Genomic DNA, 18,417 nt, shown 5'->3' on the forward strand with positions numbered 1-18,417 from the left:
TACTCTGGGCTGTCTGAGGCGGTGAAGGATGAGCTCGCCAGTCGTGAGTGGGGACCTACACTGGACGGTCTGATCACCATCGCCATCTGCCTAGACCGGCGCATCCAGGAGAGGAGAAGGGAGCGCCGACAGCACCATCCTGGCCGCCCGGCTACAGTGTCCACTTCGCCATCTCCTTCCTCAGCACAGGCCCAGGAGGAGCCCATGGAGGTGGACCGCTATCGCCTAAACCCCACAGAGAAGGAACGGCGGCGCCGGGAGAAGCTCTGCCTGTACTGCGGGGCCGCAGGCCATTTCCGGGATCGATGCACTAAGCTACAGGGAAACGCCCTGGCTCACGAGGGGCAGGGGACCACCTTGTGAGCGCCGCAGCACAGTTCCCCTCAACCACAAGACGCCTTCAGTTGGATGTACTGCTAACGTGGACTTCTGTACAACCCGGTAAAGCGCGGGTCTCTGCCTTGGTTGACTCCGGTGCCGAGGGTAACCTGATGGACATTAGCCTGGCCAAACGCCTTCTCCTGCCTATCCAGGTAAGCCCTAACCCCATGAACATTCAAGCTCTTGATGGTAGACCCCTAGGGTCGGGTAGAGTGGACTACATCACAGGCCCCCTGTATATGTGCATTGGTGACCATAACGAGCAGGTCCAGTTCTCTTTGATTGAGTCCCAGCAGGAAAGCGTAATCCTAGGCTATCCCTGGTTACGGAGGCACAACCCACAGATCGATTGGGACACTGGGAGAATCAGGATGTGGAGTCCCGAATGTAACCGGTCAGGACATTTATCTCCCACTCAGGTCAGCTCTGTGTATAGTAGCCCTCCACACAAGGTTAAGTTTCCTCTCAATGCTGATCCAGATTGTGACCTCAGTCAGGTTCCCTCTGTGTATCATGACTTGGCTGAGGTCTTCAGTAAGTCACAAGCTGCCGCGTTACCACCACATAGACCTTATGACTGTGCTATTGAGTTGTTATCAGGAGCCACGCCGCCCAGAGGCCGGCTATACCCATTGTCAGTTCCTGAGACCAAGGCCATGGAGGACTACATCAACATGTCAGTAAAGAACGGTTTGATTACACCTTCCACCTCTCCTATGTCTGCAGGATTCTTTTTTGTACCTAAGAAGGACGGGGGCTTGCGCCCATGTATCGACTATCGAGCATTGAACAAAATAACTATTAAGAACAAGTACCCCTTGCCACTAATGTCCACTGCCTATGATCTGCTCCGTGGTTCCACTATTTTCACCCGACTGGATTTACGCAATGCCTATCATCTAGTCCGAATCAGAAAGGGTGATGAATGGAAGACTGCTTTTAGCACCCCTAGTGGACACTACGAATATTCAGTCATGCCTTTCGGTTTGTCCAATGCCCCAGCAGTGTTCCAAGCACTAGTAAATGATGTCTTGAGGGAGTACATCAATCGGTTTGTGTTTGTCTATCTGGATGATGTGTTAATTTTTTCCAAGTCTCTTGAAGAACACCAGAAACAGGTCCGGCTGGTCCTCCAGAAGCTGCTTGACCATCAGCTGTTTGTAAAGCAGGAGAAGTGTGAGTTCCATGTGCCTAGAACTACTTATCTGGGACTGGTGATCTCTCCTGCTGGAGTCGCGATGGACACTGGGCGGGTTCAGGCCGTGGTCAACTGGCCGGTCCCGTCGACATTGAGACAGGTACAGAGTTTCCTGGGGTTTTCTAACTTTTTCAGACGTTTTATCAGAAACTTCAGTTCTGTTGCAGCACCCCTCACTGCATTGACCCGTGGAGCCCCTGCCAGAGTGAAATGGACTTCTGAGACCCAGAGGGCGTTTGAGGACCTCAAGGCCCGATTCACCACAGCTCCCATTCTCGCTCACCCAGATCCTACCCTCCCCTTTGTCGTTGAGGTGGATGCCTCCAACACTGGGGTAGGAGCTGTCCTCTCCCAAAGAGCTGAGGCCGACAAGAAGACTCATCCATGTGCTTTCTTTTCTCGTAAACTCAGCCCCACGGAGAGGAACTACGACGCTGGAGACCGAGAACTACTAGCCATCAAACAGGCCTTGGAGGAATGGAGACATTGGCTGGAGGGCGCGTACCATCCGTTCCAAGTCATCACCGACCACAAGAACCTCCAATACCTCCGGGAGGCTCGGCGCCTGAATCCAAGACAAGCCAGGTGGGCCCTGTTCTTTTCCCGTTTCAATTTCATTGTGACATTCCGACCAGGAAGCAAGAACGTGAAAGCTGATGCATTATCACGTCAATTTGACACGGATGTCACTGACTCTTTGCCTGAGAGCATCATACCCCCCAGGTGCATTGTGGGCCAGGTCATTCTTGCCTTGGAGGAGACAGTCCAGCGGGCCCAACAGGTGGAGCCCGGTCCGGGAGGGGGCCCCCCCAACTGCCTGTATGTTCCTCTCGAGGTCCGTCCTGACGTCCTGCGGTGGGGCCATGACTCACCTGTGGCAGGTCATCCCGGAACTGCCCGGACAGCCGAGCTCATCAGCCGTCGCTTCTGGTGGCCACGCCTGAGGGCTGATGTGGAGGAGTACGTCCACGCCTGTACCATCTGTGCTGCTCAGAAGGCGAGTAATCAGGCTCCTGCTGGACATTTGCTTCCACTACCAGTGCCACATAGACCATGGTCACACATCTCTATGGACTTCATTACTGGCCTACCGCCATCGGCAGGTAACACTGTTATTTTTGTCATTGTGGACCGTTTTTCTAAAGCAGCACATTTTGTTCCACTGCCCAAGCTGCCCTCGGCAAAGGAGACTGCGGACCTAGTAGTCCGTGAAGTGGTCAGGTATCATGGTGTACCCAGTGACATAGTATCGGACAGAGGTCCACAGTTCGCGTCCAAGTACTGGAAAGCTTTTTGGTCCCTGTTTGAGACTGCAGTTAGTCTGTCCTCAGGTCATCACCCGCAAAGCAATGGCCAGACTGAGCGGGTAAATCAAGAGCTGGAGACCTACCTGCGTTGCATGGTCTCCTCCAACCCAGAGTCCTGGAGCCAGAGGCTGGTGTGGGCGGAGATAACCCACAACCAATTGAGAAGCTCGTCCACTGGTATGTCACCATTTGAAGCCCAGTTGGGGTACGTTCCCCCATTTTTTCCCTGTCAGCAGGCTGAGTCAGCGGTGCCGTCAGCTGATGCGTCAATGGCCAGATGCCGTCGGGCATGGGACAAGGCCCGCTCTGCTCTTATCCGCACGTCTGACCGCCACCGCTCCCAGGCCAACCGTCGTAGGCGACCCACGCCCACGTTTCATCCTGGGCAGAAGGTGTGGCTTTCCACCAGGAATCTACCCCTGCGCACGAAGACCAAGTTCACACCCCGGTTCATTGGGCCGTTCGTGGTGGTAGGGAGGGTCAATCCCGTGGCATATAAACTGCGCTTGCCTAGGTCTCTTCGGGTGAATCCTGTTTTTCATGTGTCCCTGTTGAAGCCTTTCTCAAGCTCTCCCTTATCTCGCCCCGTCCCACTCCCTCCTCCTCCTCGTATTGTTGCAGGTGGCCCTGTGTACACGGTTCGTCGGCTGCTGGATTCTCGCCGGGTGGGTCGCGGTCTTCAATATCTGGTTGATTGGGAGGGCTACGGCCCGGAGGAGCGATCCTGGGTTCCCTCTCGCTGGGTGCTGTGCCCGACCCTCATCCGTGACTTCCACCGGGAGAATCCACGCCTGCCGGGGCCACCTGGAGGTGGCCGTAGAGGGGGGGGTACTGTCAGGACTGGAGTGCCGGCCATACCCACAGGAGCCAACAGAGGGCGCCGAGGCCTCCGGTCTCGGACAATTGACTGATCATTACCTGTGATTTACCACACCTGTGTCAGTTTGGGTGTGTGGCCTATTTAAACCCCAGTGATCTGATATTCTGTGCTGGATCTTGAATTATGCTGCCGGGAGTTGTACTGGTGAAGTTTTTGTTTCTCTTTGCTCTTTGAGCTGGATTGTTATTTTGACTTCTGATTTTTGTTATTAAAGCCCTCTGATTTTTGCTCCACACCGTTGTCCGCAATTGCACTTTTTCAAGCCCGTTGTGACAAGGTGAAGTTATGAGAGAAAACGTAGACCTCATAAACACAGCTGTAGTTTCCTTGGTGGGCGTGGTCTGCAGCAGGAAACAGGAAGTTGGCAGAGTGAATGACAGCTGGGTGGGTGTGTCTCAGGGTTGTGTTGGAGCCGGTGAAGGTGAGGTGGAAGGAGCCTCCTGGGTACTGTGGCTGGATGGAGCAGCTGATGTCAAAGCTGTGGTCCTTGTACACCAGCCCCTGCTGCTGGCCCTCGGAGACCCCTCGCATGGAGGAAGACAGGGAGACAATAGGCTGGAATAGGAGATCTGCAAAGACAGAGAAGATCAACCTCTCTGATTCAGGTGTGATGATGAGATCTGCTGTGTTCTACTCCCTCCCTCACAGGGCAGCATGGGCTACTTTAGTGACAGACAGCAGTATACAGTAGCATCACGTGATATTTCTGAAACATAACTGAGCAGATCACTGCCAGGACACCATGAGTATGAGTCTCTTTAAACCCTGGTGTACACTCCCTCAGACCAGCACATTTACATTTAAACCACCATGCAGTAAGCTGTTCATATAAGCTCCATCAGCACAAGTGGGTAGGTACAGATGTGGGAACATAAGAATGTAACTTGACCCGCGGTATTCTAACAGGCGCTTTACGTCATTCCGCACCACCGCTCGCCTGCCCATAGGGGCGCAGTAATACCACTCATTGACCCATTGCTGGCTCGCACATTAGATTAGCCTACCGTTCTCAAACTCCTTGTTGTCTGTCTGGTTGTAATTTAATTATTACGAACAAAGCCTATCTATTTATAGTTTCTATCTCTGTAACTGTCGCCGGGTCTATATCTGTTAACTGTCGGGACAAGTAGAAGTTTAATACATCAGGTTAACTGAGTGTTCTCATATGGAACATGGCATCAGGACGAGTAAGATGGCTAACGGAGATGACCAGAGATGTGTTTGAAATGGTTCACCCACTCCCTACTCCCTATTACCATGGATGTATTGAGTGCGACTCATAGTGAACTACATGGGGAATGATTTAACAGTTTTGGGACATTACATGGAATATAACTGCGTAAGATATTCATGACTCAAACAAGCAGACGCGCCGATCACTGATGGCAGCAGGTTGAAATATCAGGTAGTATTCAGGGTCCATGTTTAGTTGAATGATAAATCCCATATAAATGGTTGGAATTCTAATGATGTGCAAGTGTGATTTTGTCAACTTAATGCTGTCTGCTAATAGCAGGCTGTGAAGCTGCACGATGAGACCGTGATAGCAAGTTAGCTCACGACAGCAGCTTCCATAATATTAACGGTAGCTGTCGGTGGCTAAAAAGCAGATAGCTGACTTTACAACGATGATTCCTGTAGCTATTTTGATGCTATAAGTTCAACTTCTGTTTCTCGGGCAGGAACGGAGACGAACTCGCATTAGCAGCAAAGCAGCTAGAGGAATGATCGCGCGGTCTCTTTAGCCCTGAGACCATCAGGCAGGCAGCAGGAGGTCGTTGAAGGCTTTATATATTATTATGATATTATGTCTAATAATACATTCGTTGAAAGTACACAGGCTGATCTACTATACGGAATTGGACCGAGGAGTGTTCTCATATGGAACTAGGCTGCGCGCCCGCCCGCGACAAGAGCTGAATTGTAGTCAGCTTGTCCCGCTGCGCGCAGGACGCGTGCGTCCCCCGCTCCGAGCAGAACGCAGGCGGAATGTCGCTCCCCGTCTGAAACGGCCTTGACTCCTGGAATCCCAAGGTCTTTCATATTGAAATTATCTTGATGGCCTGGGGATGCGAGACGTGTTAAGGGAGTGCATCAGTCGTGAGCCTTGACAGTAGATACCAGCCTGCGCTGCGCTGTGCTCAGAACAAAGTTGGATGAATGGATGGACTTTTTGGAATCCTGGAAAATGTTTATTGCGCTCTAAAATCATGAAAGCATAAATGTAAAAATGCAGCAACAGAAGTAGTCTAGATGAGATGGTGGTTTAAATGAATGGCAACACATAAATTCAATGGCCGGTCATGGCAAAGCACCCGCTAACGCAGGCTACCCCCCTCCCACGATCCAGGGCTAGGAAACCAGTTCATCCAGTTTATTTGAATATAAAAGAATTTGGGGGGGGGGGGTTACAATAGTCTAGTCCAGGTTCGCTGGAGGACCTGTATTTTCAGTGTTTGCTGGTAGCGGACTGCATCGATCAATGCAATGACTCTCCATGTTTTCCAGTTTTACCCTTTTCATCAATAAAACATCATTTTTACAACCATGTCTCATTGATTGTGAAGGCATTTAGAGCTGCCGGTCTATTAGCCTACATTCGGACTCAGAGGATGACTTAACTGTTTATTGAGAAACAATTGGCTATATAAAGAAATACCACAATGCATGTAGTCTAGATATATTACATTATGGTTATACACTTGCGGGCAGTGGCTAGTTGCAAAACTAGAATGGAGAAGTAAGACGCCTCCTTCCCTCCACTAGTCTGGGGGTCCACCTTGGGCAAGTGGTAGTACCCCCTAGCCCCCCTACCTGGGGTTACAGGAAAAAAAAACCAATGAAATTACAAACTAATGGAAGAGAGACCCGGCCCGGAGGAAGCCCGGGGCCCTCGTCTGGAGCCAGGCCCAGACGGAGGGCCCGCATGCGAGCGCCTGGTGGCCGGGCTTACCACGGAGCCCGGCCGGGCCCAGCCCGAATAAGCCACGTGGAAGCACCATCTCCTCCTCCATCGTCCCGTGGACCCACCACCCGCGGGAGAAATTGTCGGGGTCGGGTGCGCTGCCAACTAGGTGGCGGTGAAGGCGGGGGACACCGACGGACCGGACCCGGGCGGCAAAGGCTGGCTCTGGGGACATGGAACGTGACCTCGCTGGGGGGGAAGGAGCCGGAGCTTGTGAGGGAGGTGGAGCGATACCAATTACACCTGGTGGGGCTAACCTCCACGCACAGCACCGGCGCCGGAACCAAACTCCTGGATAGGGGTTGGACCCTGTTCTTCTCCGGAGTTGCTCACGGTATGAGGCGCAAGGCAGGTGTGGCTATACTAGCTAGCCCCCAGCTGAGCGCCTCTGTGCTGGAGTTCACCCCAGTGGACGAGAGGGTCGCCTCCCTGCGCCTTAGGACTGTGGGGGGGGGGACTCTGACTGTGGTTTGTGCTTATGCACCGAACAGCAGTTCAGAGTACTCAGCCTTCCTGCAGACCCTGAGTGGAGTCCTTTTGGGGGCTCCTGCAGGGGACTCCAGTGTCCTACTGGGGGACTTCAATGCACACGTAGGCAATGATGGAGAAACTTGGAGGGGCGTGATTGGGAGGCATGGCCACCACGATCTGAACCCGAGTGGTGTTCTGTTGTTGGACTTCTGTGCTAGTCACGGTTTGTCCATAACAAACACCATGTTCGAACACAAGGATGCCCACAAGTACACCTGGCATCAGAACACCTTAGGCCGAAGGTCGATGATCGATTTCGTTATCGTATCATCTGATCTGAGGCCATGCGTTTTGGACACTCGGGTAAAGAGAGGGGCAGAGCTGTCCACTGATCACCATCTGGTGGTGAGCTGGTTTCGATGGCGGGGGAAACTTCTGGACAGACCTGGAAAACCCAAGCGTGTAGTGAGGGTGAACTGGGAACGTCTGGAGGAAGAGCCTGTCCGGAGAGATTTCAATTGCCACCTCCGGCGGAGCTTCTCAGGCATCCCTGTGGAGGTTGGGGACATCGAGCATGAGTGGTCGGTGTTCAAAGCCTCCATTGCTGAAGCTGCGGCTGGTAGCTGTGGCCTGAGGGCCATAGGTACCTCAAGGGGCGGTAACCCTCGGACACCGTGGTGGACAGCGGTGGTGAGGGAAGCCGTCCGACTGAAGAAGGAGGCCTTCCGGGTTATGTTAGCCCGGGAGACCCCAGAAACAGTTGCAGGGTATCGACTGGCCCGGAGGGCTGCGGCTTTGGCCGTGACCAAGGCAAAGCAGCGGGTGTGGGAGGAGTTCGGAGAAACCATGGAGAAGGACTTTCGGTCGGCACCAAAGTGTTTCTGGAAGACCATCAGACACCTCAGGAAGGGAAAGCGGGGGACCATCCAAGCTGTATACAGCAAGGAGGGGACACTGCTGACCTCAACTGAGGAGGTTGTTGAGCGTTGGAAGGAGCACTTTGAGGAACTCCTGAACCCGACTAATCCACCCTCTACGATCGAGGCAGAGCCGGAAGATGATGGGGGGTCGTCAATGTCCTTGGAGGAGGTCACTGAGGTAGTCAAACAACTCCACAGTGGCAGAGCCCCAGGGACTGATGAGATCCGTCCAGAAATGCTGAAGGCGCTGGGTGTAGAGGGGCTGTCTTGGTTGACACGCCTCTGTAACACTGCGTGGAAGTCTGGGTCAGTGCCGAAGGAGTGGCAGACTGGGGTGGTGGTCCCAATATTCAAAAAAGGGGACCAGAGGGTGTGTGCGAATTATAGAGGCATCACATTACTCAGCCTCCCAGGGAAAGTTTACTCCAAGGTGCTGGAAAGGAGGGTCCGGCCGATAGTCGAACCTCAGATCGAAGAGGAACAATGCGGATTTCGTCCTGGTCGTGGAACTACCGACCAGCTCTTCACTCTCGCAAGGATCTTGGAGGGGGCTTGGGAGTTTGCCCAACCTGTCTACATGTGTTTTGTGGACTTGGAGAAGGCTTACGACCGGGTCCCCCGAGAGGTCTTGTGGAGAGTTATGCGGGAGTATGGGGTGAGGGGGTCCCTACTTAGGGCCATCCAATCCCTGTACACCCAGAGCGAGAGCTGTGTCCGGGTCCTCGGCAGTAAGTCGTCTGCCTTTCGTGTTGGCCTCCGCCAGGGCTGCGCTTTGTCACCAATCCTGTTTGTGATTTTCATGGACAGGATATCGAGGCGTAGCCGGGGGGAGGTGGGTTTGCAGTTCGGTGAGCTGGGGATCACGTCACTGCTTTTTGCAGATGATGTGGTCCTGATGGCATCAGCTGCCTGCGACCTCCAGCACTCTCTGGATAGGTTCGCAACTGAGTGTGAAGCGGCTGGGATGAGAATAAGCACTTCTAAATCTGAGGCCATGGTTCTCAGCAGGAAACCGGTGGCCTGTCCGCTCCGAGTAGGAAATGAGTCCTTACCCCAAGTGAAGGAGTTCAAGTATCTGGGGGTCTTGTTCACGAGTGAGGGAACCATGGAGAGGGAGTTTGGCCGGAGAATCGGAGCAGCTGGTGCGGTTCTGCAGTCGCTATACCGCACTGTTGTGACGAAAAGAGAGCTGAGCCAAAAGGCAAAGCTCTCGATCTACCGGTCTATCTTCGTCCCCACCCTCACCTATGGTCATGAAGGATGGGTCATGACCGAAAGAACGAGATCACGGATACAAGCGGCCGAAATGAGTTTTCTCCGGAGGGTGGCTGGGGTCTCCCTGAGAGATCGGGTGAGAAGTTCAGTCATCCGGGAGAGACTCGGAGTAGAGCCGCTGCTCCTTTGCGTCGAAAGGAGCCAGTTGAGGTGGTTCGGGCATCTAGTGAGGATGCCTCCTGGGCGCCTCCCTAGGGAGGTGTTCCAGGCGTGTCCGGCTGGGAGGAGGCCGCGGGGTAGACCCAGGACCAGGTGGCGGGACTACATCTCCGCACTGGCCTGTGAGCGGCTAAAGATTCCCCAGGCAGAGCTGGTTGATGCTGCTAGGGAAAGGGATGTCTGGGGCTCCCTGCTGGAGCTGCTGCCTCCGCGACCCGACCCTGGATAAGCGGATGAAGATGAAGATGAAGAAGTTATACACTTTATGGTAGACTGCCCTCTCGCTCGCTAAGCAGGCTACATTGTGGCTGTTTTGTTCATCGCCTATAGGCTACACATTAGAAAAATGTTTTTTTTTATATAGACCTAGAAGGAATCAGAATATGTGGAAATTTAACTTTAGCCTATTTTAATACAATTCAAATTCTGCTTTGAGGGAATTATTTTCAACGGACATTATGACCTGAGCATAATTAATAATTATCTAAGTTAATATAGGCCTATGAGAACGCAACGCTTTTTACGATAGGCTAGGCCTATGCGTCTTGTGATTGTACTGTAGCCTAGGCTACAACTTAAGGCTTGCCCTATTGAATTCATTTTATAGCCTACTAGGCTACTCATTATTATCGAATTATCTAGTTGATATATGAATAAAACAATAAGCCGTTTTAATGGCTATGGGCTACTAGTTGTAGCTATATGATGCGCTCTGCTCTTATACGCACGGTTGAGGCGGCAGCTCAAATACACAGCCAACTGGAGATGTCGCGTCTGGGGAGGCTCTGCGTCTCTCCACCATTCCCCAGCGAGTCCAAGCTCCCTCAATGAATAATACTTAGGCCTATTTATAATAGCCTACATAGCGCGAAACTGTGCATATAATAGGCTGTAGCCAGCGCGAAACTGCGCATTCCCTATAGCCGTTCATTGAACAGCTGGCGGCCGGTATAAATAAATAAAAACATACACGATATTTTGTTATTTGAATGATCTTCAATATATATATTCAAGATCATTCAAATAACAACATATTGTGTATGTTTTTTTCATTTATAATTTAACAATAGGGGGTGCAACAGAACACAATTTTAGGGAAAGTCATTGACAGGCGGACTTCAATGTTTTATTAAAATATAGTTATGTGCAAATGAAAACCCACAATCGTCCTATGGACCTTACCCCGATTTTGGAAATCAGATAAAGGCGTTCACAAGACCATTTCAATAATCGCATTATTACAATTATCGGTTGATGTCTCACTGTCAAACCTGCCGCTATGCACAAGATAGTTAATGTCCGGATATGATTGGCAATGAGTGATCTTTACTCATGGCGACTATTTCAATTTTGTATGGATCCACACCTCCGATCAAGCTTATTTTGTCTTTGTATCGTGCTGAAGCCATAAAGCCTACTGCGCTCAGACTTGGCTACATTAGCTGGTGCCCTGTCTTCAAATTTACTTCCGGGGTTTATGAGTAGCCTAACAGTTGAATGCGTTCCAGAAACAAAACGCAAAACCCCCACGTTCACCATATCTTTACTAACAAATATATTTACAATACTGTTATTTTGTGCATTTGACTTAACAGACACCACGTCTTGACCCGACGTCAGTTGCCGAGATAGATAGGCTACTGTAGGCCTAGATATATTATAGGTGTTCGTAATAATTAAATTACATCGAGATGGATAAAACATGTGTTTGAGAACAAGGTAATAATAACAATTAAACGTTATTTGTATAGCACCTTTCATACAGATACCTTCAGCTCAAAGTGCTTTACAACAGAGCATTTAAATTAAAGAATGTGAAATTTAATGATGCTTCATTCGTAGACTATAGGAGAAAAACACTGAGCCCAGCCTGCTAAATCTACTCAAAGACGCCACCTGGCGGAGGTGCATCACTAAAACGAAATAACACCCGTCTGAAATCCCACGAGATTTCCAACGGGATTTCCCTGCCAAATACCGCGACGTGAAATGCTGCAGCAAGTTACATTCTTATGTTCCTACATCTGTATCTGTCCAATAATGACACTTATATAGAAATGTAGCCATTTTATCCAAAGTGGACGCTACAACAAATAACATCAGCTTGTATCCAATAAGACAGACATCTTTAATACCAGAGATAATCCTTTAATACTGTAACAGTGTAATGTAGTGTAATAGTCTTTTTGTAAAGCTCTCACAGCTACTGTGACAGGTGCAGACTAGGAAATGTGTGACTGTCAAGATCATCAGCTGAATATAATGACATGATGTGTGTATTACCTGAGCAGACCACCTCCAGGACAGTAGTAGTATTATAGAATACACCAATATCTATCAGAATGTTGCCGTTTCATACAATGTGAATCCCTTCAACAGATAACATCAGCTTGTATGCAATAAGACAGACATCTTTAATGTAATAAAATATAACAGTGTAACTGAGTAGTGAATATAATGACATGATGTGTGTATTACCTGAGCAGACCACCTCCAGGACATCAGTAGAATTAATCCCTCCATACACTGTTCCACACTCCCTCAGTGCAGACTCAGATCCAGCACAGGGAGATATTAACACCCATACAGGACGGTCTTCTCCACTACGAGTCCCTCTTGTTGAAAGAGCAGAGCCACAGCCCAGCTGTCTACACACTACAGCTGCATCACGCATGGTCCAGACAGACCAACTGACCAGACCTCTCCACTCTCCCTGGTGGTTCATCTCCACTCTACCAGCACAGCGGCTGCCTCCTCCCACCAACCTCACATCATCAGGCCCTGGAGAAAGACAGGAGACAGTCAGGCCCTCTGACTCTATGTATCCTAACTAAACACAGCCATGCTCTTTCTATCATGTCACTCCAGGTGAGAAACCGAGGTGAGAGACAAACTGATTCTTACAGTACCTGAGCAGGTGAGTTCAACAGCATTGCCAGGTGAGCTGGTGCTTCTAGCTGAGCCTGAGGAGTCACAGTCCAGCAGACGGGACTCCTTGCCTTCACACTGGAACTCTTTAACCCAGATTGGACTCTCACCTTCCCCATAGAGCGCCCCCTGGAGGGCTGAAGGAGCCCCACAGCCAAGCTCCCGACAGACCACCTCTGCATCCTGCCAGTCAAAGCCAGCTTCACACACTGAGACCCACGTCTGATTAGACCTCACCTCCACTCTGCCAGAGCACAGACCAGCTCCATTCACAAGCCTCACAGACTCTGAAGGAAGAGAGACAGATGGTCAATATGAGCATTATTATTATTATTATAATGGATAACATAACATCTTTCAGCAAAATAAGAAGTGTGAAGATATCCATTAATGTCAAAGAATACACGGATATCTATCAGAATGTTGCCGTTTTATACAATGTGAATCCCTTCAAAAGATAACATCAGCTTGTATGCAATAAGACAGACATCTTTAATGTAATAATACTGTAACAGTGTAACTGAGTAGTGAATATAATGACATGATGTGTGTATTACCTGAGCAGACCACCTCCAGGACAGCAGTAGTATTAATCCCTCCATCCACTGTTCCACACTCCCTCAGTGCAGACTCAGATCCAGCACAGGGAGATATAAACACCCATACAGGACGGTCTTCACCACTACGAGTCCCTCTTGTTGAAAGAGCAGAGCCACAGCCCAGCTGTCTACACACTACAGCTGCAGCACTCATGGTCCAGTCAGACCAACTGACCAGACCTCTCCACTCTCCCTGGAGGTTCATCTCCACTCTACCAGCACAGCGGCTGCCTCCTCCCACCAACCTCACATCATCAGGCCCTGGAGAAAGACAGGAGACAGTCAGGCCCTGTTCTTCATGCCAGAAACCTAGTAGCGCTTGTATAGATTCTCACACACACACACACACACACACACACACAGGCCTATATGCTGTTATGGAAATTACTGTTCTAGTAAAAATGATTTACCAAGATTCGCTCAAAAGGTTAAGTCTGATTTATTGTGAAACACAATACTTGCGCAAGGACTTCCTGCAAAACACAGCAAGGGTGGTTAAGTCAGAGAAGTGAAGTCAGCCTCTTCTAGCTGTGGCTTATGTACAGTCCAAACAAAGGTACAGTGTTTCCAGGATGTGATTGGCTACTGCATTGTACATGAATGGCAGGCGTGGCCAAGAGTAAAGACATGTGACATGAGAAAACAAAGAAAACAAAGGTCTGAATCAAAACGAGGAAGACTAAGGTGGGGCCCTTCTGACTTAAACAAAGAGATGAGGAAGAGCTATGCAGAGTGTGTTTACAATTACAAAGGGGGGGAGAGTTGGTGTTTTACATTAGACTGAAACTGGGGTTTGCAGGGGACTTGGGGGGGAGGTGATGAATTACCAGGACAAAAGGTTTAAGGTGTTTGGATGTAAATTCCTGGACAATCCCTCATTTGTGCCTGAACAGGCACACAAAAATAAAATATAAAATCCAAACACAGTGTAAACAGTCAGCTATGCTATACATGTGGAAAGGAAATAATCTCTCCACTAGGTGGAAACTTTAATTATTTCCTCTCAACGTGCAAAATCACACACCAAAACCCCTTGCTTCAGAAATTTGACAGGAAACAAGATAAAACAATGACATGATTATATACTATTTATAGTCTAAGAGTGGACAACCATTCACCAAAAAACAAACTTGATTTAACAAGGCAAAAAAAAGATAAAATGGTTACCAGTGTAAGAGGGGAAAAAAACCTCTTGGTCAATTTAGAGGAAAAACCCAAACTTATTTATCAACTCATGTTTCAACCATTGCAACTCTTGTAAACAAATATGATATTTTCCAGATTATTTCAAAGTTCATTCACTCTTGTGAATAATTGCATGTGATGTCCTATGGAACATAGATTCCATGTGTGCGTCGCTGAATGTTTAATGTAGGTTCCAGTGTGTGCGATCAGAGGTGCAGTCCGATTGCTCATCAGAGGAGAATGTCATCTGGGGAATGCAAGGCGTCTTCTCTTCTAGATCGCAACTTCGATGTCGCGTTGCTTGAAATCAGTTATGTTCAATGTTAGTGTGTGCAGGTGTGTGTGCGTGTGTGGTGCATCTTGTGAGGAGGTGACCAGCAAGGTCATTTTTCCTCCGATTCCTCGTCAGAGGAGAGGACAGTGTGATGGCCCATGGTTTTGGCCTCTGAGCCCTCTGGTTCAGCTGCATTCTGATCTCCTGGTGTTTGCGATCCCTTGGTGGACCGTCCTCTGCTGCTTGGACCCGTCGGCAATGGCTTGCATGGGTCCACGAAGTCCTCTCAGATCGCTGTCTGCGTGATGAGTAGAAACTGGTACGGCCCGAGCCACCTCGGCGAGTTCCAGCTCCTTTGTCTGTAGTCGTGGACCAGGACCCAATCCCCAGGAGAGATGTGATGCAGGAACCCCTCCTTAGCCTCAGGAAATGGCGGTCCTCTCTCTGTTGGAGACATCTGTTAACATCTTCCGCCACCCCTGTTTTTGAAACATGATCTGGCCCGTGGGCTAGATTGAAAGCATAATGAAAACATGAACGAGGTAGTACAGGTTTGTCATTAGGCCCTAGATACAGGTTAGTTTGGTGGTGGAAATGTGCACTTAGTCCTTCATTTCTTTTCTCCGCAGGTGGAGCAAATGCTTGTAGGTCAGAAATGTCTGCCGGGGACAGTGGAGGAATCTTGTCAGGGTCTGTGGATGGTAGAGAGTATAGAAAGCACAGGGGAGGAAGCAGAGACAGCCGCAGCTTTTGCAGCGAGCTCTCGGAGGGTGAGGAGGGAGTCCCTGTCCTGGTTCAGCAGGGTGAAGGTGCGGTGGGACACCACACAGCCAGGGCGCCAGCAGCACGTACAGGCTCTTGAACTGAACCCGGTCCATCCCTGTACTGCTCCACGTAGGGTCGGCCCGGGTCGTGCTGCTGGAGGGCTCACCTCGGCGCTCCCGCCTCCAGCACAGGCTGATGAAGTGCTCCGTCTGTGGATCCACAGATGAGAGAGACAAACAGAGACAAAACAGAAGAGCAAAAGAGAGTCCTCTGGTCTGGTCTCTCTGTTCCCTTCTTTGGTCAGGAACGGTTATTCAACAGTCTGTAGGAGATACTCAGAAACATGGTTAAGCGCAAGCTCCTGCTTTGGGGAAAAAATGTTGTTATTCTGTCAGGAAAACTTAAACAGGGTGACTGTTCAAGTGTCATTTAGAGCCAGTCTGCAGTATCCTACAGTGACATCAGGGGCAGTGTTAGAATGACTTCAACATGCCCAGTCCCCAGTCATGATCAAGGCAATTGGATTTGGCTCTAGCATTTCTCTCGCGATTTTATGAAAATAAAATAAAATAATTCACATTCTCGTCTCAACAAAACAACACCCCCTAAGGGTGAAAGCAAAAATTTCCTGAAGTCAGGATAAAAATAGAGATGAGGCAAAGAAAATGACACTAAAATGAACTGGCTTCATTTACAATTAACTAATCAAAAAACTCCATCAAAGCTTCATTTGTATAGCTAAAATTTGTATATCTAAAACCTCCCTCTTCTGCATTTGAGGACAGAGTATTTGGGCACTGCTCCTGTTTCATACTTATCTGTCGCTCACAGTGAGTTGGTGACATGGCGTTGGTCTGCATCTCACGAACCCCAGATCGCCCATCTGTAGGGAAACAGGCCAGTAACCTCCGGTGTACGTGCCCGTCTCCTGGTTCGGCATTCACCCATCACTCCCGGAACGACAGTTGTCTGTAAAAAACCACTCAGAAAAAACACTCAGGCCCGATGAATGTGCCTCAAACTATAAACATGAGATATTTAACATAACCATTTAAAAAATATAATTGGGTTATGAGATGCTGCATTCAGATTAAGACACTAGCAACCCTTATCTATTCCCCCCACTATTATGCACAACCCATATTCTTAAGCTACATATCAGAAAGAGAGACAAAACAAACAACAGTTAAACAGACCAACAGCAGGTTCCAATGTCCCCAGGAAGGCATGATCCAGGCTCCTCAAAGACCTGCCGCCCAGGGTCCATAGCACCTGAAAATTAAGACTCAAAACACAGACTGGGTTCAATAGCAGAGGAGAAGGCCTAATGCCAACTCCTCAAAAAACACATTATCATTATATGAATGAAAATTCATACAGTAGAAATGCATCAAACGAACAGCTTATGGCCATTCATTGACTATTGAAACAAAACTCCTGAATCAAACACCTATTCAAAACCCTGTCAGACTTTTGAGTTCGCTCTACATCTATTTTATCCTGTTTATTTACCTTAAAAATTAAAACTCTATCTTGGCTAGTTTAAAATCTCCCTTATGGGTTGTTCAAGGGAACTCCAGCAGGTGGCGCTCGACCCCAAATTTGAGGCTCTTCCTTTTCATTCAGCTTGCGGTAACTGTGACACCGTTCAATCCAGTGGCCATACTGACCACAATGGAAGCATGAATCATCTCTATCTTCACTTCGATTATACCTTTTTCCTCGCCTAACCCTACCAGAACGCTTCCTATTGTTTCTCTGTCGCCACTGTGGTCGTTGTTGGTTCCACCTCGCACCAGCAGTTTGATTGACCAGCTGTTGTAACTGAGCAGCTTGTAATCTGGCTGCACCTAGCTTCATTTCTTTCAACTCCCTTTTTTCAATGTGATCATGAAGACGCTCCGCATAGCGGAAATGATCAACAACTTCTTCGAGAGAAGTCGATTCCCAGGTGTGGCACATCAACCTAACTTGGTCGGACAAAGAGGAGAGAGAGTTATTCATCAATTGTTGTTTCAAAATCTTTTTATAATCGGCGTTCGCTTTGTCCATGCCACTGTGTGCGGCGAAAACTGATTCTAGTCGTTCCCAAAATTTCTCGAACTGTTGATCGGAATTTTGTTTGCAATATGTTATACGGTCCCAATCCATCTTTTTAGGGAATCGAGTTTTGATTCTGTTCAACAGCGCAGTGTTTTGGTCAGAAAAATCGGCATGATTAAAAGGCAATGTAATGTCAAACGGATGTTTCACATCCACCCATTTTAGCCCAAGGCATTGTCTCATGATCATGGCGATTTCCTCTGCGTGAGGCTCATACATACGAACTAAACTGTTAAAAAGATTTTCAAACTCGTCAATGTCTTTGGTTGGATCGGGCAAGGTTTTAGCTATTTCACGTAGTTCATCAGAGCGCCAGGGTCTATAAACCGTAATCTCTGGGGTCCAGGCCGCATAACCAGCTGCATAATTTATTTGTGAAGGGCGAGGAACAGGGTTTGGGCAGCGTATCAGAGGCGCGTGTATTTGCGGTCCCTCCAGACTATCTCTAGCCATTTGCAGTTGTTCCAAATTAAACTTAGCCTCAGATATAGCTCTAGCCAAATCTTCCTTATACCTCGTAGAAAGCGGCGAAATGAGAGAAGGGGCGTGGCTAATGGCGGGAGCATGAAGAGGGGAAAGAACAGCCTGGTTGGGTGTGAGCACGGAGCAACGAGTCGAGGGGGGGGGGGAATCTAATTTTAAATCAGAGTTATTCTGCTGGGGAAATGGCGGAGAGACTGTTTGCTGAATCTCCTTATCTTTCCTTCCTGACCTAAAAACCCGCTCTCGTGCTACTCTCTCCCAAATCTTAAAAACAGACCAGTCTATAGTATTAACAGGCTTTTCCCTTAACCTAGACATCTCAACCACCTCTAGCTGCTTAGAATCTTAGAATTTAACACTAAAAAATGTCAGATGTGGATGTAAGAAATCGAAAATGCTTTAGCACATAACGAAAATCTGCCAACAAACGCTCGCAGAATAATGCTTGAGCGCAACAATCTCCTCAGGCTAGACACGTTTAGCAGTAGAAATTCTTTACATCCTCTAGCATGTTTTAATAGCTA

The sequence above is a fragment of the Borostomias antarcticus genome (genome assembly GCF_949987555.1).
Source record: "Borostomias antarcticus genome assembly, chromosome: 32".
Taxonomy (NCBI): Eukaryota; Metazoa; Chordata; class Actinopteri; order Stomiiformes; family Stomiidae; genus Borostomias; species Borostomias antarcticus.